This window comes from Carica papaya, chromosome 3 (assembly GCF_054855325.1).
Source record: "Carica papaya isolate Zhongbai chromosome 3, ASM5485532v1, whole genome shotgun sequence".
NCBI lineage: Eukaryota > Viridiplantae > Streptophyta > Magnoliopsida > Brassicales > Caricaceae > Carica > Carica papaya.
Window position 1 is genome coordinate 29,572,079 of NC_142311.1, and position 22,307 is coordinate 29,594,385.

The 22,307-nt window shown below is 44.3% G+C and overlaps 20 pseudogenes; 17 read left to right on the top strand and 3 right to left on the bottom strand.

Annotated features, from left to right (window-relative positions):
* Positions 1-1,054: 1,054 nt before the first annotated feature.
* On the bottom strand, positions 1,055-1,172 carry LOC148268454 (5S ribosomal RNA; annotated as a pseudogene).
* A 1,220-nt stretch (positions 1,173-2,392) lies between these two features.
* Positions 2,393-2,511, bottom strand: LOC148268455 (5S ribosomal RNA; annotated as a pseudogene).
* A 2,581-nt stretch (positions 2,512-5,092) lies between these two features.
* Positions 5,093-5,211, bottom strand: LOC148268456 (5S ribosomal RNA; annotated as a pseudogene).
* Positions 5,212-9,149: 3,938 nt separating this feature from the next.
* Positions 9,150-9,268, top strand: LOC148268457 (5S ribosomal RNA; annotated as a pseudogene).
* Positions 9,269-9,617: 349 nt separating this feature from the next.
* On the top strand, positions 9,618-9,736 carry LOC148268458 (5S ribosomal RNA; annotated as a pseudogene).
* Positions 9,737-10,083: 347 nt separating this feature from the next.
* Positions 10,084-10,202, top strand: LOC148268459 (5S ribosomal RNA; annotated as a pseudogene).
* A 344-nt stretch (positions 10,203-10,546) lies between these two features.
* LOC148268460 (5S ribosomal RNA) lies at positions 10,547-10,665 on the top strand (annotated as a pseudogene).
* A 2,344-nt stretch (positions 10,666-13,009) lies between these two features.
* LOC148268461 (5S ribosomal RNA) lies at positions 13,010-13,127 on the top strand (annotated as a pseudogene).
* Positions 13,128-14,708: 1,581 nt separating this feature from the next.
* LOC148268462 (5S ribosomal RNA) lies at positions 14,709-14,828 on the top strand (annotated as a pseudogene).
* A 525-nt stretch (positions 14,829-15,353) lies between these two features.
* On the top strand, positions 15,354-15,472 carry LOC148268463 (5S ribosomal RNA; annotated as a pseudogene).
* Positions 15,473-16,001: 529 nt separating this feature from the next.
* LOC148268464 (5S ribosomal RNA) lies at positions 16,002-16,120 on the top strand (annotated as a pseudogene).
* A 207-nt stretch (positions 16,121-16,327) lies between these two features.
* LOC148268465 (5S ribosomal RNA) lies at positions 16,328-16,446 on the top strand (annotated as a pseudogene).
* A 203-nt stretch (positions 16,447-16,649) lies between these two features.
* On the top strand, positions 16,650-16,768 carry LOC148268466 (5S ribosomal RNA; annotated as a pseudogene).
* Positions 16,769-16,971: 203 nt separating this feature from the next.
* Positions 16,972-17,091, top strand: LOC148268467 (5S ribosomal RNA; annotated as a pseudogene).
* A 203-nt stretch (positions 17,092-17,294) lies between these two features.
* Positions 17,295-17,413, top strand: LOC148268468 (5S ribosomal RNA; annotated as a pseudogene).
* A 204-nt stretch (positions 17,414-17,617) lies between these two features.
* Positions 17,618-17,736, top strand: LOC148268469 (5S ribosomal RNA; annotated as a pseudogene).
* A 433-nt stretch (positions 17,737-18,169) lies between these two features.
* LOC148268470 (5S ribosomal RNA) lies at positions 18,170-18,288 on the top strand (annotated as a pseudogene).
* A 348-nt stretch (positions 18,289-18,636) lies between these two features.
* On the top strand, positions 18,637-18,754 carry LOC148268471 (5S ribosomal RNA; annotated as a pseudogene).
* A 623-nt stretch (positions 18,755-19,377) lies between these two features.
* On the top strand, positions 19,378-19,496 carry LOC148268472 (5S ribosomal RNA; annotated as a pseudogene).
* A 1,514-nt stretch (positions 19,497-21,010) lies between these two features.
* On the top strand, positions 21,011-21,127 carry LOC148268473 (5S ribosomal RNA; annotated as a pseudogene).
* The last annotated feature ends 1,180 nt before the right edge of the window (positions 21,128-22,307 follow it).

Consider the following 22,307-nt stretch of genomic DNA (forward strand, 5'->3'; position numbering starts at 1 on the left):
GACTTTTATCACGTGATGGGCTTTAATTAAATGCACGAAAAATATTAAGCAAAGTGCCCTGGCGCCGTGACTCACATTTGCAAATGAACCGGTGGACTGTCGCTCTTGTCCTACGTAATGTTTAATGCCCCATCTGCAAAAAGAAAGGTGCAACACGAGGACTTCCCAAGAGGTCACCCATCCTAATACTATTCTCGCCCAAACATGCTTAACAACGGAGTTCTGATGGGATACGATTAATTAGTGCTGGTATGATCGGACCCGTTCCATTTTACATTGCAAATATATGTACCCTTTCACCTTCCCTCCCCCCTCTCATCATTTGTTTCACTGTGCGCGCACCCCGCACCTCTTCTTCTAATTCTAATTTCAAGCGAAATGCCCCGGCAGCTCGACTCACGCCTAGAAGAAATGATCTCCCACCGCACCTCCTTTTTCGTTGTTCTACTATGTAAAATGCTCGTAACGAGACTCTTATAACGTAATGGACTATAAATGAATGAATGAAAAGTATTAAGCAAAATGCCCTAACACCGCGACTCACGTCTACGAATGAACCGACGAATCGTGGTTCCTTTTACGCATAACGTTTATTACCTCGTGTGCAATGAAACAGGTACAACACGAGGACTTTACAAGAGGTCAACCATCTAAGAACTACTCTCACCAAAAGACACTTAACTATAGAGTTCTTACGGGATTCAATGAAATAGTGCTGGTGTGATAGCACCCGTCCCATTCTACACTACAAATACATGTGTCCCTTCTCCTTCCCTCCCTCCTCCCATCATTTATTTTGCTGTACGCGCACACCTAACCTTTGCTTCTAGTTTTAATATCAAGAAAAATGCCCTGACGCCTCGACTCATGCCCATATAAACTAATTGCCCACCGCAACTCTGTTTTTGTTGTTCTACTATGTAAGATACTCGTAATAACACTTTTATCATGTGATGGGCTTTAATTGATTGCACGAAAAATATTAAGTAAAATGCTCCGACGGACTGTCGCTCTGGTCATGCGTAACGCTCAACGCTACGTCTGCAAAAAAAAAAGGGTGCAACACGAGGACTCCCAAGAGGTCACCCATCCTAATACTACTCTCGCCAAAGAACGCTTAACTACGGAGTTTTGATGGGATCCGGTGAATTAGTGTTGGTGTGACCGCAGCCATTCTAGTTCATGTCGCAAATACATATACCCCTGCTCCTACCCCCCCTGCACCCGCTGCACCTCTGTTTTCGTTGTTCTACTATGTAAGATACTTGTAATAACACTCTTATCACGTGATAGGCTTTAGTTTAATGCATGAAAAATATTAAGCAAAATACCCTAGCATCGTGACTCACATTTGCGAATGAACCAGCAGACCGTTGCTCCGGTCCTGCATAACGTTTAACGCCTCGTCTATAAAAAGAATGGTGTAATACGAGGATTTCCCAGGAGGTCATCAATCCTAGTACTACTCTCGCTTGAGCACGCTTAACTGCGAAGTTCTGATGGGATCCAGAGAACTAGTGCTGGTATGATCGCACCCTTTATTGTTTATGCTGCAAATACATATATCGCTTCTCCTTCCCTCTCGCTTCCCGTCATTTGTTTCGCTGTACGCGCACCTCACCTCTGCCTCTAGTTCTAATACCAAACGAAATACTCCGGCACCTCGACTTATCCCCATATGAATGGATCGCCCATCGTACCTCATTTTTCGTAGTTCTACTATTTAAGATGCTCGCAATGACACTCTCATCACGTGATGGACTTTAGTTGAATGCGTAAAAAATATTAAGCAAAATGCCCTAGCACCGTAACTCATGTTTGTGAATGAACCGGCAGACCGTTACTCCGGTCACATGTAATGTTTAACACCCCATCTGCAAAAAGAAGGGTGCAACATGAGAACTTCCCAGGAGGTAACCCATCCTAGTACTACTCTCGCCGAAGAACACATAATTGCAGAGTTTTGACGGGATATGATGAATTAGTGCTGGTATGATCGCACCCTTTCTATTTTGCGCAGCAAATACATATGCCCCTTCTCCTTCCCTCTCTTTTCCCATCGTTTGTTTCGTTGTGCGCGCATCTCACCTCTACTTCTAGTTCCAATATCAAGCAAAATGCTATGGCGCCTCGACCCATGCCCTAGCGCCTCGATCCATGCCCTAGTGCCTCAACCCATGCCCATATGAAGGGATCGCCTGCCGAACCTCATTTTTTGTTGTTTTACTATTTAAGATGCTCGCAATGACACTCTCATCACTTGAGGGGCTTTAGTTGAATACGCAAAAAATTGTAATCAAAATGCCCCGGCGCCGTGGCTCACGTTTGTTAATGAACCGGCAGACCGTCGCTCTAGTCCTGCGTAATGTTTAATGCCTCGTCTGCAAAAAGAAGGGTGCAACACGAGGACTTCCTAGGAGGTCACCCATCCTACTACTACTCTCGTCCAAGCATGCTTTACTGCAGAGTTCTGATTGGATTCGGTGAATTAATGCTAGTATGATTGCACCCTTTCTTGTTTGCACCTCAAATACTTATGCCCCTTTTCCTTCTCTCTCCCCTCCCATCATTTGTTTCACTATGTGCGCACCACTCGTCTGCTTCTATTTCTGATATCAAACGAATTAGCCTAGCACCTCAACTCATGCTTGTATAAATGGATCGCCCGCCGCACCTCATTTTTTGTTATTTTACTATTTAAGATGCTCACAATGATCATGCAAAATGCCCTGGTGCTGTGATCACGTTTGCGAATGAACCGACAGATCGTCATTTCGATCTCGCGTAACATTTAACGCTTCATCTGCAAAAAGAAAGGTGCAACACGAGGACTTCCCAGGAGGTCACCCATCCTATTACTACTCACTCCGAAGCACCCTTTCTTGTTTTTACCTCAAATACTTATGCCGCTTCTTCTTCCCTCTCCCCTTTCATCATTTGTTTCGCTGTCCGCGCACCTCACATCTGTTTCTAGTTCTAATATCAAGTAAAATGCCCCGATGCCTTGACTCACGCCCATATGAATGGATCGCGCCGCATCTCCTTTTTCGTTGTTCTACTATGTAAGATCCTCACAATGACACTCTTATCACGTGATGGGCTTTAATTGAATGAACAAAAAAATTTAAGTAAAATATCCCGGCACCGTGACTCACATTTGCGAGTGAACCGACAGACCGTTGCTCTGGTCCCGCGTAACGTTTAACACCCCTTCTGCAAAAAGAAGGGTTCAACACGAGCACTTCCCAAAAGGTCACCCATCCTAGAACTACTCTCACACAAGCACGCTTAACTGTGGAGTTCTGATATTATTTGGTGAACTAATGCTAGTATGATCGCAGCCACTCTATTTCGTGCCCCAAATACCTATACCCCTTCTCCTTCCCTCTTCCCTCCTGTCATTTGTTTCGCTGTGTGCACACTTCACCTCTGCTTCTAATTCTAATACAAGCGAAATGCCTTGATGCCTCGGCTCATGCCCATATGAATGAAACGCCGGTCGTACCTCATTTTTCGTTGTTCTACTATATAGGATGTTCATAAAGACAGTGTTATCACGTGATGGAGTTTAATCGAATGCGTAAAAAATATTAAGAAAAATGCCTCAGCGCTGTGACTCACGTTTATGAATGAATTGGTGGACCGTCACTTCGGTCCCGTATAATGTTTAACGCCCTGTCTGCAAAAAGAAGGGTGCAACACGAGGACTTCCCAAGAGGCCACCCATCCTAGTACTACTCTCACTGAAGCACACTAAACTGCGTAGTTCTGATGGGATCCAATGAACTAGTACTGGTATGATCGAACAAGTTTTAGTTTATGTCACAAATACATATACCTCTTCTCTATCCCTCTCTCCTCCAGTCATTTATTTCGTTGTGCGCGCACCTCACCTCTGCTTTTAATTCTAATATCAAACGAAATGCCCCAGCACCTCGACTGATGCCCATATGAACGGAACGCCCATCGCACCTAGTTTTTCGTTATTCTACTGTTGAAGATACTCGCAACGACACTCTTATCACATGATTTGTTTTAATTGAATGTGTGAAAATATTAAACAAAATACCCCGGCGCCGTGACTCATATTTACTAATGAACCGACGGACCGTCGTTCCGGTCCCGTGTAACGTTTAATGCTCCGTCTGTAAAAATAATGGTGCAACATGAGGACTTTCAAAGAGATCTCCCATCCTAGTACTACTCTCGCCCAAAAATGCTTAACTGCGGAGTTCTTATGGGATTTGGTAAATTAGTGCTGGTATGATTACATCTGTTCCATTACGCACTGCAAATACATATACCCATTCTCTTTCCCTTTCCCCTCCCATCATTTTTTTCACTGTGTGCGAACCCCGCACCTCTGCTTCTAATTCTAATATCAAGCGAAATGCCCCTGCGGCTCGAATCACACCCAGATGAACGTTCCGCCTGCCGTACCTCATTTTTTGTTGTTCTATAATGTAAGATTCTCGTAATGAGACTCTTATAATGTGGTGGACTATAAATGAATGCACGAAAAATATTAAGCAAAATGCATTGACGCCGCGACTCACATTTGCAAATGAACCAACGGACCGTTGTTCCCAACAGGGTTAACTTTATTGCCTCGTGTGCAAAAAAATAGGTGCAACAAGAGAACTTTTCAAGAGGTCAACCATCTTAGTACTACTCTCACCAAAGAACACTTAATTGCAGAGTTCTTATGGAATTCGGTGCATTAGTGCTGGTCTGATCGCACTCGTCCCAATCCGCGCTATAAATGCACATGCCCCTTCTCCTTCCTTCCCCCTCCCGTCATTTGTTTCGTTGTACGCACACACCTCACCTCTGCTTCTAGTTCTAATATCAAGCAAAATGTCCCATTGCCTCGACTCATGCTCATATGAATGGATCGCCCACCGCACCTCTATTTTTTTTGTTCTAGTATGTAAGATACTCGTAATAGTACTCTTATCAAGTTATGAGCTTTAATCGAATGCATGAAAAATATAAAACAAAATGCTCCAACGTCGTGACTCACATTTGTGAATGAACCGATGAACCATTGCTCTGGTCCTGCGTAACGTTTAACGCCATGTCTGTAAAAAGAAGAGTGCAACATGAGGACTTCCAAAGAGGTCACCCATCCTAGTACTAATCTCACCCAAAAATGCTTAATTGCGGAGTTCTGATGGGATTCGGTGAATTAGTGCTGGTATGATCGCATTTGTTCCATTTCACGCTGCAAATACATGTACCCCTTCTCCTCCCCTCCCCCCTCCCGTCATTTTTTTGGCTGTGCGCGAACCTCACACCACTGCTTCTAATTCTAATATCAAGCGAAATGCCTTGACGACTCAACTCACGCCCAGATGAATAGACCACTCATCGCACCTTGTTTTTTGGTGTTCTACTATGTAAGATGCTCTTAATGAGACTCTTATAAAGTGGTGGACTATAAATGAATGCACAAAAAATATTAACCAAAATGCCCTAACGTCGCGACTCACGTTTGCGAATGAACCAACAGACCTTAGTTCCGGTCGCGTGTAACGTTTATTTCCTTGTGTGCAAAAAATAGGTGCAACATGAACACTTTCCAAGAGGTCAACCATCTTAGTACTATTCTCACCAAGGACACTTAACTGTAAAGTTCTTATGGGATTTGGTGCATTAGTACTGGTCTGATCGCACCCGTCCCATTCTGCGCTACAAATACATGTGCTCCTTCTCCTTCTCTACCCTCTCCCGTCATTTGTTTCGCTTTAGGCACAAACCTCACCTCTGTTTTTAGTTATAATATCAAGCAAAATGCCTCGGCACCTCGACTAATGCCCATATGAATGGATCACCCGCCGCACCTCTATTTTCGTTGTTCTACTATGTAAGATACTAGTAATAACACTCTTACTATGTGATAGGCTTTAATTGAATGAACAAAAAATATTAAGCAAAATGCTCTGGTGCCGTGACTCACGTTTGCAAATGAACCGGCGGACTATCGCTGTAATCTAGCATAATGTTTAATGCCCCGTCTACAAAAATAAGGGTGCAACACGAGGACTGTCTAGGAGGTCACCCATCCTAGTACTACTCTCGCCAAAGCACGCTTAACTATGGAGTTTTGATGGGATCCAGTGAATTATTGCTGGTATGATCAAAATTGTTCTAGTTCGCACCGCGAATATATATACCCCTTCTCCTTCCCTCTCCCCTCCCGCCATTTGTTTCGCTGTGCGTGCACACCTCACCTCTGCTTCTAGTTCTAATATCAAGTGAAATACCATGGCGCATCGACTCATGCCCATTTGAACGAATTGCTAGTCGCACCTCTATTTTCGTTGTTTTACTATGTAAGATACTCGTAATAGTACTCGTGTTCGTGATGGGTTTTAATTGAATGCACGAGAAATATTAAAAAAAATGCCACGGCGTCGTGACTCACATTTGTAAATGAACCGGCGAACTGTCACTCCGGTCCCATGTAACGTTTAATGCCCCGTCTGCAAAAAGTAGGATGCAACACGAGGACTTCCCAAGAGGTCACCCATCCTAGTACCACTCTTACCCAAAAATGCTTAATAGCGGAGTTCTGATGGAATCCGATGAATTAGTGCTGGTATGATCGCACCAGTTCCATTTTACGCTTCCAATACACATACCCCTTCTCTTTCCCTCCACCCTCCCATCATTTTTTTCATTGTGCATGTACCCCGCACCTCTGCTTATAATTCTAACATCAAGCGAAATGCGCCAGCAGCTCGACTCACGCCCAGATGAAATGATCGTCTGCTGCACCTCGTTTTTCATTGTTCTACAATGTAAGATACTTGTAATGATACTCTTATAATGTAGTGGACTTTAAATGAATGCACGAAAAATATTAACCAAAATGCCTGACATCGCAACTCATATTTACGAATGAACCGACGATTGTTGCGCGTAACGTTTATTGCCTCGTGTGCAAAGAAACAGGTGCAACACGAGGACTTTCCAAGAGATCACCCATTCTCGTACTACTCTCACCCAAAAATGCTTAACTGTGGAGTTCTGACAGGATCTGGTGAATTTGTGCTAGTATGATCGCACCTATTCCATTTCTTGCTGCAAATACATATACCTCTTCCCCTTCCCTCCCCCTTCTCGTCATTTTTTTCATTGTGCGTGCACCCCGCATCTATGCTTCTATTTCTAATATCAAGTAAAATGCCCTGGCGGCTTGACCCATGCCCAAATGAAATGACCACCTGCCGCACCTCATTTTTCGTTGTTATACTATGTAAGATACTCGTAATGAGACTCTTATAACGTGGTTGACTATAAATGAATGCACGAAAAATATTAAGTAAAATACCCTGACGCCGAGGCTCACGTTTGTGAATGAACCTACGGACTATGGTTCTTGTCGCGCGTAACGTTTAATTCCTCGTGTGCAAAGAAACAGGTGCAACACGAGGACTTTTTAAGAGGTCAATCATCTTAGTACTACTCTCACCAAAGAAAACTTAACTGCAGAGTTCTTATGGGATTCGGTGCATTAGTGCTGGTCTGATCGCACTTGTCCAAATTTGTTGCTACAAATGCATGTGCCCCTTCTCCTTCCCTGCCCCCTCCCGTCATTTGTTTTGTTGTACATGCACACCTCACCTCTTCTTCTAGTTCTACTATCAAGCAAAATACCCCAGCACCTCGATTCATGTCCATATTAACGGATCACCCGCCGCACCTCTATTTTTATTGTTCTACTATGTAAGATACTTGTAGTAACACTCTTATCACGTGATGGGTTTTAATTGAATGCATGAAAAATATTAAGCAAAATTACCTGGCGCCGTGACTCACGTTTGGAAATAAACCGGCGGACCGTTGATCCAGTCCTGCGTAATGTTTAACGCCCCATCTATAAAAAGATGGGTGCAACACGAGAACTTTGTAGGAGGTCGCTCAAGCACACTAAACTGCAAAGTTCTGATGGGATCCAGTGAATTAGTGTTGGTATTATCGCACCTGTTCTGGTTTGCACCGTAAATACATATACCCCTTCTTTTTCACTCTCCCCTCCCATCATTTGTTTCGCTGTGCGCACACCTCACTTCTGCTTTTAGTTCTAATATCAAGTGAAATGCCCCAACACCTCAACTCATGCCCATATGAACGGATCACCCTCCGCACCTCATTTTTCATCGTTTTACTATTTAAGATGCTCGTAATAACACTCATATCACGTGACGGGATTTAATTGAATGCGCAAAAAATATTAAGAAAAATGCTCCGGCGCTGTGACTCACATTTGCGAATGAACCGGCGAACCGTCGCTCTAGTCCCACATAAGGTTTAACTCCCCATTTGCAAAAATACTTGTGCAACACGAGGACTTCCCAGGAGGTCACCCATCCTAGTACTAATCTTTTCCAAGCACGCTTGACTGCGGAGTTCTGATGGGATCTAGTGAACTAGTGCTGGTATGATCTCACCCCTTCTGGTTTGCGTCGTAAATACATATACCCCATCTCCTTCACTCTCCCTTCTCGTCATTTGTTTCTCTGTACGCGCACCTCACCTCTGCTTCTAGTTTTAATATCAAGCGAAATGCCTCAACTCCTCGACTCATGCCCATATGAACGGATCGCCTGTCGAACCTCATTTTTCGTAAGAAGGATAAAACACGAGTACTTCCCAAGAGGTCACCCATCTTACTACTACTCTCGCCCAAGCACGCATAACTGCAGAGTTCTAATGGGATCCGGTGAATTATTGTTGTTATGATCGCAGCCTCTCTTATTTGTGCCGTAAATACATATGTCCCTCGTGTTGCACCCTTCTTTTTGCAGACGGGGCATTAGACATTCAACGAGACAGTAGCGATGGTCCACTGATTCATTTGCAAATGTGAGACACGGCACCGGGGCATTTTGCTTAATATTTTTCTAGCATTCAATTAAAGCCCATCACGTGATAAGAGTGTCATTGCAAGCATCTTAAATTGTAGAACAACGAAAATGAGATGTGGCGGGCGATCCGTTCATATTAGCATGAGTCGAGGTGCCGGAGCATTTCGCTTGATATTAGAACTAGAAGAAGAGATGAGGTGGGGGCACAGTGTAATAAATGACGGGAGGGGAGAGTTAAGAAGAAAGGGTATATGTATTTGCGGTGCAAACCAGAACGGGTGCGATCATACCAGCACTAGTTCACCGAATCCCATCAGAACTCCGCAATTAAGCGTGCTTTGACAAGAGTAGTATTAGGATGGGTGACCTCTTGGGAAGTCCTCGTGTTGCACCATTCTTTTTACAGACGGGGCGTTAAACGTTATGCAGGACCGGAGCGACGGCCTGCCGGTTCATTCGCAAACGTGAGTCATAGCGCTAGGACATTTTGCTTTACATTTTTTTCTGGATTCAATTAAAGCCCATCACGTGATAAGAGTGTCATTTAGAGCACCTTACATAATAGAACAACAAAAAATGAGGTGCGGCGGGCAATCCATTCATATGGGCATGAGTCGAGGTGCCGGGGCATTTCGCTTGATATTAGAACTATAATAAGAGGTGAGGTACGCGTATAGCGAAACAAATGACGGGAGGGGAGAGGGAAGGAGAAAGGGTATATGTCTTTGTGGCATATACTAGATTGGTTGAGATCATACTAGCACTAGTTCACCAAATCCCATCAGAACTCCGCAGTTAAGCTTGCTTAGGCGAGAGTAGTACTAGGATAGGTGACCTCCTTGGAAGTTCTCGTGTTGCACCCTTCTTTTTGTAGACAGGGCGTTAAACGATTTTTTAGGACCAGAGCGATGGTCCACCGGTTCATTCGCAAACGTGAGTCACGGTGCCATGGCATTTTATTTAATATTTTTTGCTTATTTAATTAAATCCCATCACCATATAAGAGTGTCCTTGCAAGCATCTTAAATAGTTGAACAACGAAAAATGAGGTGCGGCACAATCCGTTCATATGGGCATGAGTCAAGGTGTCGGGGTATTTCATTTGATATTAGAATTTGATGCAGAGGTGAGGTGCGCGCACAGCGAAACAAATGACGGGAGGGGAGAGGGAAGGAGAAGGGGTATATGTATTTGCAGCGAAAACTAGAATGGGTGCGATTATACCAGTTCTAATTCACCGGATCCCATCAGAACTCCGCAGTTAAGTGTGCTCGGGCGAGAGTAGTACTAGGATTGATGACCTACTGAGAAGTCCTCGTGTTGCACCATTTGTTTTGCAGACGGGGTGTTAAACATTATGCGTGATCAGAGCGACAGTCTGCCGGGTCATTCAAAAATGTGAGTCACGGCGCCGAGGTATTTTGCTTAATATTTTTTGCGCATTTTGAAGCCTATCACGTAATAAAAGTGTAATTATGAGTATCTTAGATAGTAGAACAACAAAAAATGAGGTGTGGCAGGCAATTCGTTCATATGGGCATGAGTCGAGGTGCTGGGGCATTTCTCTTGATATTAGAACTAGAAACAGAGGTGAGGTGCACGCACAGCGAAACAAATCATGGGAGGGGGAGGGAAGGAGAAGGGGTATATCTATTTCCAACACAAAATGAAACGAATGCGATCATACCAGCACTAATTCACCAGATCCCATCAGAACTCCGCAGTTAAGAATTTTTGGGCGAGAGTAGTATTAGGATGGGTGACCATTTTGGAAGTCCTCGTGTTGCACCCTTCTTTTTGCAGACGGGGTATTAAATGTTACGCGGGACCAGAGCGATGATCCGTCAGTTCATTCGTAAACGTGAGTAATGACGCCGGGACATTTTGCTTAATATTTTTTATGCATTCTATTAAATCCCATCACGTGATAAGAGTGTTATTAAGAGTATCTTACATAGTAGAACAACAAAAATAGATGTGTGCGGGCGATCCGTTCATATGGGTAGGAGTTGAGACATCGAGACATTTCGCTTGATATTAGAACTAGAAGTAGAGGTGAGGTGTGCACGCACAACGAAACAAATGATGGGAGGGGGGAGGAAAGGAGAAGGGGCACATGCACTTGTAGCGTAAAATGTATGGGTGTGATAATACCAGCACTAATGCACCGATTCCCATAAGAACTCTACACTTAAGTGTCCTTGGGTGAGAGTAGTACTAAGATAGTTGACATCTTGAAAAGTCCTCGTGTGTCACCTATTTTTGTGCACACGAGAAAAAAAATGTTAGACGTGACTAGAACCATGGTCTGTCGGCTCATTCGCAAGCTGAGTCGCGGCATCAGAGCATTTTGCTAAATATTTTTTGTGCATTCATTTATAGTCTACCACGTGATAAGAGTGTCTTTATGAGCATCTTACATAGTAGAACAATGAAAAACGAGGTGTGGCAGGTGGTCTGTTCAACTAAGCGTGAGTCGAGCCGCTGGGGCATTTCGCTTGATATTAAAAATTAGAAGCAAAGGTGCGAGGTGCACGCACAATGAAAAAAATGACGGGAGGGGGGAGGGAAAGAGAAGTGGTATGTCTATTTGCAGTGCGAAATGGAACAGGTGCTATCATACCAGCACTAATCTACCGGATCCCATCAGAACTCCACAGTTAAGCATTTTTTGGCGAGAGTAGTACTAGGATGGGTGACCTCCTGAAAAGTTCTCATGTTGCACCCTTCTTTTTGCAGACGGGGTATTAAACGTTACGCAGGACCGGAGTGACGGTTCGCCGGTTCATTCGCAAATGTGAGTCACGATGCTGAAGCATATTGCTTAATATTTTTTGCGCATTCAATTAAAGCCCATCACGTTATAAGGGTGTTATTACGAGTATCTTATATAGTAGAACAACGTAAACAAAGGTACGGCGGGTGATCCGTTCATATGGGCATAAGTCAAGGCACTGGGGCATTTCGTTTGATATTAGAACTAGAAGTAGAGGTGAGGTATGCGTGCACAGCGAAACAAATGACGGGAGGGGGGAGGAAAAGAGTAGGGATATATGTATTTACATCATAAAATGGAACTGGTTCGATCATACCAGCACTAATTCACTAGATCCCATCATAATTTCATAGTTAAGCGTGCTTTGGTGAGAGTAGTACAAGGATGGATGACCTCCTGGAAAGTCGTCGTGTTGCACCCTTCTTTTTGCAGATGGGCCGTTAAAAGTTATGCGGGACAGAAGCAACAGTCAGCCTATTTATTCGCAAACGTGAGTCACAGCGCCAAGGCATTTTGCTTAATATTTTTCGTACATTCAATAAAAGCCCATCACATGATAAGAGTATTATTATGAGTATCTTACATAGTAGAACAATGAAAACAGAGGTGCAGCAGACGATCCGTTCATATGGGCATGAGTCGAGTATTTTTTACGAATTTAATTAAAGCCCATCACGTGATAAGAGTGTCATTTCGAGTATCTTACATAATAGAACAACAAAAAATGAGGTGCGGCAAGCTGTTCGTTCATATGGGCATGAGTCAAGGTGCCGGGCATTTCGCTTGATATTAGAACTAGTAGCAGAGGTGAGGTATGCACCCACAGCGAAACAAATGATGGGAGGGCAGAGGGAAGAAGAAGGGGTATACGTCTTTGCGGCACAAACTAGAACGGGTGCGATCGCACCAGCTCTAGTTCACCGGATCCCATTAGAACTTCGCAGTTAAGCGTGCCTGGGTGAGAGTAGTAATAGGATTAGGGACCTCTGAGGAAGTCCTTGTATTACACCCTTCATTTTGCAGACGGGGCATTAAATGTTACCCGGGACCAGAGCAATAGTCCGCCGGTCCATTCGCAAACGAGAGTCACGGCACTGGGGCATTTTGCTTAATATTTTTCGCGCATTCAATTAAATTCCATAACGTGATAAGTGTATCATTGCGAGTATCATACATAGTAAAATAACAAAAAACGAGGTATGGTGGGCGATCCGTTCATATTGGCATGAGTTGAGGTGCATGGGCATTTTGTTTTATATTAGAACTAGAAGCAGAGATTAAGTGCATCCACAGCAAAAAAAATGATGGGAGGGGAGAGGGAAGGAAAAGTGATATATGTATTTGCGATACAAATAAGAACGAGTGCGATCATACCAGCACTAGTTCACTAGATCCCATAAGAACTCTGTAGTTAAGCGTGTTTGGGCGAGAGTAGTACTAAGATCGGTGACCTGCTGGAAGTACTTGTGTTGCACGCTTCTTTTTGCAGATGAGGCATTAAATGTTATGCGGGACCAGAGCGACAGTTCGCCGGTTCATTTGCGAACGTGACTCACGGCATCGGGACATTTTGTTTAAAATTTTGTATGTATTCAATTAAAATCCATCATGTGATAAGAGTGTTATTACGAGTATTTCATATAATAGAACAATGAAACAGAGGTGAGACAGACAATCCGTTCATATGGGCATTAGGCGAGGCGTCGGCATTTCGCTTGATATTAGAACTAGAAGCAAACGTGCAGTGTGCTCGTATAACGAAACAAATGACGGGAGGGGGGAGGGAAGGAGAAGGGATATATATATTTAAAGTGCAAATTAGAATAGGTTTGATCATACCAGCACTAATTCACTGGATCCCATCAAAACTCTGCAGTTAAACGTGCTTCGGCGGGAGTAATACTAGGATGGGTGAACTCTTGGGAAGTCCTCGTGTTGCACCCTTTTTTTCGCAGACAGGGCATTAAATGTTACATGGGACCGGAGCGACAGTTTGCCGATTCATTCGCAAACATGAGTCACGACGCCAAGCATTTTGCTTAATATTATTCGTGCATTCAATTATAGCCCACAACGTGATAATAGTGTTATTACGAGTATCTTATATAGTAGAACAATGAAAATAGAGGTGTAACGGGCGATCCGTCTATCTGGGCATGAGTCAAGGCATCGAGGCATTTGTCTTGATATTAAAACTAGAAACAGAGGTGAGATGTGAGTGTACAGTGATACAAATGATCGGAGGGGGGAGGAAAGCCGAAGTGGCACATGCATTTGTAGTAGGGAATGGGACGAGCGCGATCAATCCAGAACTAATGCACTGAATGCCATAAGAACTTTGCAGTTAAGTGTCCTTGGAATCCCATTGAATCCTCGTGTTAAACTTGTCTTTTTTTGGATAGAGTGTTATACACTACGCACGACCGAAGACGTGGTCCACCGGTTCATTTGCCGGCGTGAGTCTTTGCACCATGGCATTTTACTTAATATTTTTTGTGCATTCATTTATACTCCATCACATAATAAGAGTGTCATTACGAGCAGCTTATATAGTAGAATAATAAAAAATGAGGTGCGGCGGACGGTCCATTCATCTGGGCGCGAGTCGAGCTGCTGGAGCATTTCTCTTAAAATTAGAATTAGAAGCAGACGTGCAATGTGTACGCACAGGAAAAAAAATGATGGGAGCGAAGAGGGAAAGAGAAGGGGTATATCTATTTGCAGCGTGAAATGGAATGAGTGCGATCATACCAGCACTAATTCACCAGATCCATCAGAACTCCGCAGTAAAGTGTGCTTGAGCGAGAACAGTACTAGGATGGGTGACCTCCTGGGAAGTGCTCATGTTGGACTCAGTTTTTTGCAGATGAAGTGTTCGACGTTACGCGCGACTTGAACCATGGTCCACTAGTTTATTCACAAATGTGAGTCAAGGCACCGACGCATTTTACTTATTATTAGAATGAGAAGTAGAGGTATAGTGTGCATGCACAAGGAAAATAATGACGGAAGCTGGGGGAAGGAGAAGGAGTGTATGTATTTGCAGCGTGAAATGAAATGGGTGGGATCATACCAGCACTAATGCACTGGATCCCATCAGAATTCCGCAGTTAAGTGTGCTTGGGCGAGAGTAATACTAGGATTGGGTGACCTCTTGGGAAGTTCTTGTGTTGCACCCATTTTTTTGTAGATGGGGTGTTCGACGTTACGCGCGACTAAAACTATGGTCTGCTGGTTTATTCGCAAATGTGAGTCAAGGTGCTGGGGCATTTTATTTTTTATTAGAATAAGAAGCAGAGATGCAGTGTGTACGCACAAGGAAACAAATGACGGGAGGGGGGTGGGAAAGAGGAGTGTATGTATTTGCAGCGTAGAATGAAGTGGGTGCGATCATACCGGCACTAATACACCGAATCTCATCAGAACTCCACTGTTAAATGTGTTTGGGCAAGAGTAGCACTAAGATGGGTGACCTCCTAGGAAGTCCTAATGGTTCACCTATTTTTTTGCAGATGGGGCGTTTGACGTTGCGACCGACTAGAATTATGGTCCGCTGGTTTATTCGCAAATGTGAGCTAAGGCTCTGGTGCATTTTACTTGATATTAGAATGAGAAGCAGAGGTGCAGTGTGCACGCACAAGGAAACAAATGATAGGAGGTGGGAGGGAATGAGTAGTGTATGTATTTGCAGCACAGAATGAACTGGGGGCGATCATACCAGCACTAATGCACCGGATCCCATCAGAACTCCACAATTAAGTGTGCTTGGGCGAGAACAGTACTAGGATGGGTGACCTCCTGGGAAGTCCTCGGGTTGTACCCATTTTTTTTGCATATTGGGCGTTCGACGTTGCGCGCAACTTGAACCATGGTCTGCTAGTTTATTCGTAAATGTGAGTTAAGGCACCGGGGCATTTTACTTTTTATTAGAATGAGAAGCAGAGGTGTAGTGTGCACGCACAAGGAAACAAATGACGGGAGGGGGGGAGGAGAAGGAGTGTTTGTATTTGCAGCGCAGAATGAAATGGATGGAATCATACCAGCACTAATGCACCGGATCCCATCAAAACTCTGCAGTTAAGTGTGCTTGGGCGAGAGTAGCACTAAGATTGGGTGACCTCCTAGGAAGTCCTCGTGTTGGACCCATTTTTTTACAGATGGAGCATTCGACGTTACGCGCGGCTGGAACTATGGCCTGCTGATTTATTCGCAAATGTGAGTCAAGGCATCGGGGCATTTTACTTATTATTAGAACTAGAAACAGAGGTGCATTGTGCATGTACAAGGAAACAAATGACGGGAGTAGGGAGGGAAGGAGAAGGAGTGTATTTATTTGAAGCTCAGAATGAAATGGGTGCTATCATACCAACACTAATGCACCGGATCCCATCAGAACTCCGCAATTAAGTGTTCTTGGGCGAGAGCTGTACTAGGATGGGTGACCTCCTGGGAAGTCCGCGTGTGTCACCCATTTTTTTGCAGATGGGGCGTTCGACATTACGTGCGACTGGAATTATGGTCCACTAGTTTATTCACAAATGTGAGTCAAGGTTCTGAGGCATTTTACTTGTTATTAGAACAAAAAGCAGAGGTGTAGTGTGCACGGATAAAGAAACAAATGACGGGAGGGGGCGAGGGAGAGGAGAAGGAGTTTATCTATTTGAAGCGCATAATAAAACGGTGCGATCATACCAGCACTAATGCACCGGATTCCATCAAAACTCTGCAGTTAAGTGTGCTTGGGCGAGAGTAGTACTAGGATAGGTGACCTCTTGGGAAGTCTTTGTGTTGAACCCATTTTTTTACAGATGGAGCGTTCGACATTACATGCGACTGAAACTATGGTCCGCTGGTTTATTCGCAATTGTGAGTCAAGATACCAGGGCATTTTACTTATTATTAGAACGAGAAGCAGAGGTGCAGTGTGCACGCACAAGGAAACAGATGACGGGAGGGGGGAGGGAAGGAGGAGCGTATGTATTTACAGCGCGGAATGAAACAAGTGCGATCATATAAGCACTAATGCATCGAATCCTACCAGAACTTCGTAGTTAAGTGTGCTTGGGCGAGAGTAGTACTAGAATGGGTGATCTCCTGGGAAGTCCTCGTGTTGCATCCATTTTTTTTGCAGATAGGGCGTTCGACATTACGTGCGACTAAAACTATGGTTCGCTGGTTTATTCACAAATGTTGGTAAAGGCATCGGGGCATTTTACTTGTTATTAGAATGAGAAGCAGAGGTGCAGTGTGCACGCACAAGGAAACAAATGACGGGAGGGGGGGAGGAGAAGGAGTGTATGTATTTGCAGTGCGAAATGAAATGGGTGGGATCATACCAGCACAAGTGCGTCGGATCCCATCATAACTCCGCAGTTAAGTGTGCTTAGGTGAGAGTAGTACTGGGATTGGGTGACCTCCTGGGAATTCCTCATGTTGCACCCATTTTTTTGCAAATAGGGCGTTCGATGTTACGCACGACTGGAACTATGGTCCGTTGGTTTATTCGTAAATATGAGTCAACGCGCCGGGGCATTTTACCTATTATTAGAACGAGAAGCAGAGGTGCAATGTGCACGCACAAGAAAACAAATGACAGGAGGGGGGAGGGAAGGAGGAGTGTATGTATTTGCAGCGCGGAATGAAACGAGGGCGATCATACCAGCACTAATGCACTGGATCCCATCAGAACTCCGCAGTTAAGGGTGCTTGGGCGAGAGTAGTACTAGGATGGGTAACCTCCTGGGAAGTCCTCGTGTTGCATCCATTCTTTTGCAGAAGGGCGTTTGATGTTACACGTGACTGGAATTATGGTCCGCTTGTTTATTCGTAAATGTGACTCAAGATGTCGGGGCATTTTACTTGATATTAGAACAAGTAGCAAAGGTGCAGTGTGCATGCACAAGGAAACAAATGACGAGAAGAGGAGAGAAGGAGAAGGAGTGTCTGTATTTGTAGCGCGTAATAAAATGGTTGCGATCATACCAGCACTAATGCACCGGATACCATCAAAACTTTGCAGTTAAGTGTGTTTGGGTGAGAGTAGTACTAGGATGGGTGACCTCTAGGGAAGTTCTCGTGTTGCATCCATTTTTTTGCAGATGGGGTGTTCGACGTTACGCGGGACTCGAACAATGGTCCGCTGGTTTATTCATAAATTTGAGTCGAGGCAATGGGGCATTTCACTTGATAGTAGAACTAGAGGTAGAGGTGAGGTGCGCGACAGAGTAACAAATAACGGGAGGGGAGAGTGAAGGAGAAGGGGTATATGTATTTGCGGCGCAAGCACATTCAATTAAAGCCCATCACGTGATAAGAGTTTCTTTACGAGCATATTACAGAGAAGAACAACGAAAAACGAGGTGCGGCGTTATCCGTTCATATGGGCATGAGTCGAGGCGCCGGGGTATTTTACTTGATACTAGAATTAGATGCAGAGATGAAGTGCGCGCACAGCGAAACAAATGAGGGGAGGGGAGAGGGAAGGAGAAGGGGTATATGTACTTACTGCATAAATTAGAATGGGTGCGATCATACCAGCACTTGTTCACCGGATCCCATTAGAACTTTGCGGTTAAGCGTGCTTGGGCAAGAGTAGTACTAGGATGGGTGATCTCCTGGGAAGTTCTCGTGTTGCGCCTTTCTTTTTGCAGACGGGGCGTTAAACATTCAACAGGACCGGAGCGATGGTTCGCCAGTTCATTTGCAAACGTGAGTCACGGGACCGGGGCATTTTGCTTAATATTTTTCCAGCATTCAATTAAAGTCCATCACGTGATAAGAGTGTCATTGCGAGCATCTTAAATAGTAGAACAACGAGAAACGAGAGGCGGTGGGTGATCCATTCATATGGGCATGAGTCAAGGTGCCAGGGCATTTCGTTTGATATTAGAACTAGAAGAAGAGGTGAGGTACGCGAACAGCGTAATAAATGACGGGAGGGGAGAGTGAAGGAGAAGGGGTATATGTATTTCCGACGCAAACAATAACGTATGCGATTATACTAGCACTAGTTAACCAGATCTCATCAGAACTCTGCAGTTAAACGTGCTTGGGCGAGAGTAGTACTAGGATGGTGATCTCATGGGAAGTCCTCGTGTTGCACCCTTCTTTTTATAAACAGGGCGTTAGACGTTACATGAGACCGGAGTGACAGTCCACCGGTTCATTTGCAAACGTGAGTCACGGCACCAGGGTATTTTTTCTTAATATTTTTTCAACATTCAATTGAAGCCCATCATGGGATAATTGTATCATTGCGAGCATCTAAGTGCAGCGGGCAATCCGTTCGTATAGGCATGTGTCAAGGCATCGGGGCATTTTTCTTGATATTAGAACTAGAAGGAGAGATGAGGTGCACACACAGCAAAACAAATGATGGTAGGGGAGAGGGAAGGAGAAGGGGCATATGTATTTGTGGCACAAATAAGAAAGGATTCGATCATAACAGCAATAATTCACTGGTTCCCATAAGAACTTTACAGTTATGCGTGCTTGGGCGAGAGTAGTACTAAGATGGGTGACCTCCTGAAAAGTCCTCGTGTTGCACCCTTCTTAAGAAAAACGAGGTGCGATAGGCGATCCGTTCATATGGGCATGAGTCGAGACGCTGGAGCATTTCGCTTGATAGTAGAACTAGAAGCAGAGCTAAGGTGCGCGCACAGAGAAACAAATGACGAGAGTGGTGAGTGAAAGAGAAGGGATATATGTATTTATGGCACAAACCAGAAGGGGTGCGATCATACTAGCACTAGTTCACCAGATCCCATCAGAACTCCATAGTTAAGCGTGCTTAGGAGAAAGTAGTACTAGGATGGGTGACTTCCTGGGAAGTCCTCGTGTTGCACAAGTCTTTTTACAAACAGGGTGTTAAACATTACGTGGGACTAGAGCGACGGTTCGCCTGTTCATTTGCAAATATGAGTCACATCACCGGAGTATTTTGCTTAATATTTTTTGTGCATTCAATTAAAGCCCATCACGTGATAAGAGTGTCATTGTGAGTATCTTAAATAGTAGAACAATGAAAAACGAGGTACGGCGGGCAATCTATTCATATGGGCATGAGTTGAGGTGCCGGGACATTTCGCTTGATATTAGAATTACAAACGGGCCGTTAAACATTACGTGGGACTAGAGCGACGGTTCACCTGTTCATTTGCAAATATGAGTCACATCACCGGAGTATTTTGCTTAATATTTTTTGTGCATTCAATTAAAGCCCATCACGTGATAAGAATGTCATTGTGAGTATCTTAAATAATAGAACAATGAAAAACGAGGTACGGCGGGCAATCTATTCATATGGGCATGAGTCGAGGTGCCGGGACATTTCGCTTGATATTAGAATTAGAAACAGAGGTAAGGTGCGCGCACAGCAAAACAAATGATGGGAGGGGAGAGGGAAGGAGAAGGGGTATATGTATTTACGGCACAAACTAGAATGGATGTGATCATGCCAGCACTAGTAGCCGAATCCTATCAGAACTCCGCAGTTAAGCATTTTTGGGGGAGAGTAGTACTAGGATGGGTGATCTCTTCCGAAGTTCTCGTGTTACACCATTCTTTTTGAAGATGAGGCAAATGTTACGTAGGACTGGAGCGACGGCCCGCTGGTTTATTCGCAAACGTGAGTCACAGCGCCGGGCCATTTTGCTTAATATTTTTCGTGCATTCAGTTAGTGCCCATCACATGATAAGAGTGTTATTGCGAGTATCTTACATAGTAGAACAGGTACGGCAGGCAATCCGTTAATATGGGCATGAGTCTAGGCGCCGGGGCATTTCACTTGATATTAGAAAGAGAAGCAGAGGTAAGGTGTGCGCGTACAGCGAAACAAATGACAAGAGGGAGGAGGGAATGAGAAGGGGCACATGCATTTGTAGCAAAGAATGGGACGGGTCCGATCAAATAAGCACTAGTGCACTGAATCCCATAAGAACTCTGCAGTTAAGTGTCCTTTGGTGAGAGTAGTACTAAGATGGTTGACCCCTTGGAAAGTCCTCGTGTTGTGCCTATTTTTTTGCACACGAGGCAATGAACTGCTACGTGCGACTGGAATCACGGTCTGTTGGTTAATTCGCAAACGTTAGTCACGGTGTCAGGCCATTTTGCTTAATATTTTTTTTGCAATTATTTATAGTCCACAACGTGATGAGAGTATCCTCGCGAGCATCTTACATAGTAAAAAAATGAAAAACGAGCTGCGGCATGATCTATTCATATGCGCATGAGTCGAGGCGCGGGGCATTTCACTTGATATTAGAACTAGAAGAAGAGGTGAGGTGCGCACACAGTAAAACAAATGATGAGAGGGATGAGGGATGGAGAAGGGATATATGTCTTTGCAGCGTAAACTAGAATGGGAGCGATCATACCAGCACTAGTTCACAAGATCCCATCAGGACTTCAGTTAAGCGTGCTTGGGCGAGAGTAGTACTAGGATGGTTGACCTCCTAGGAAGTCCTCGTGTTACACCCTTCTTTTTGCAGACTGGGCGTTAAACGTTACACGGGACCGGAGTGACAGTCTGTCGGTTCATTCGCAAATGTGAGTCACGACGTCAAGGTATTTTGCTTAATATTTTTTGCGTATTCAATTAATGTCTATCACGTGATAAGAGTGTCATTACGAGTATCTTACATAGTAGAAAAATAAAAAACGAGGTACGACGGGCGATCCATTCATATGGGCATGAGTCAAGGAACTAGGACATTTCACTTGATAGTGGAAGTAGAAGCAGAGGTGAGGTGCGCGTACAGCGAAACAAATGACGGGAGGAGAAAGGGAAGGAGAGGGGAATATGTATTTGCAGCGCAAACTAGAACGTGTGCGATCATCCCAGCACTATTTCCTCGGATCCAGTCAGAGCTCTGCAATAAAGTGTGCTTGATCGAGATTAGTACTAAGATGGGTGATCTCCTGGGAAATCTTCGTGTTGCACTATTCTTTTTATAGACGAGAAATTAAACGTTACGCGGCACTGAAGCGACAGTCTGCCGGTTCATTTGCAAACGTGAGTCACGGTGCCGGGTTATTTTGCTTAATATTTTTCATGCATTCAATTAAAGCCCATCACGTGATAAAAATGTCATTTCGAGTATTTTACATGGTAGAACAATGTAAAATGAGGTGCGGCGGGCTGTCCGTTCATATGGGCATGAATCGAGGCACCGATATTTCACTTGATATTAGACCTAGAAGCACAGGTGAGGCGTGCGCACAGTGAAACAAATGATGGGATGGGAGATGGAAGGAGAAGGGATATATGTCTTTGTAGTGCAAACTAGAACTGGTGTGATCAAACCAGCTCTATTTCACCCGAACCCATTAGAACTTTGCAGTTAAGCGTGCTTGGACGATAGTAGTACTAAGATGGGTGACCTCCCTAGAAGTCCTCGTGTTGCACCCTTCTTTTTTAACACGGGCCGTAAAACATTTCGAGGGACCAGAGCGACGGTCTGCCGATTCATTCGCAAATGAGAGTCACGGTGTCGGGGCATTTTGCTTAATATTTTTGTGCATTCAATTAAAGCCCATAACGTGATAAGAGTATCATTGCGACTGTCATACGTAGTAGAACAATGAAAAACGAGGTGCTGCGGGTGATCCCTTCATACGGGCATGAGTTGAGGCGTTGTGGCATTTTGCTTGATATTAG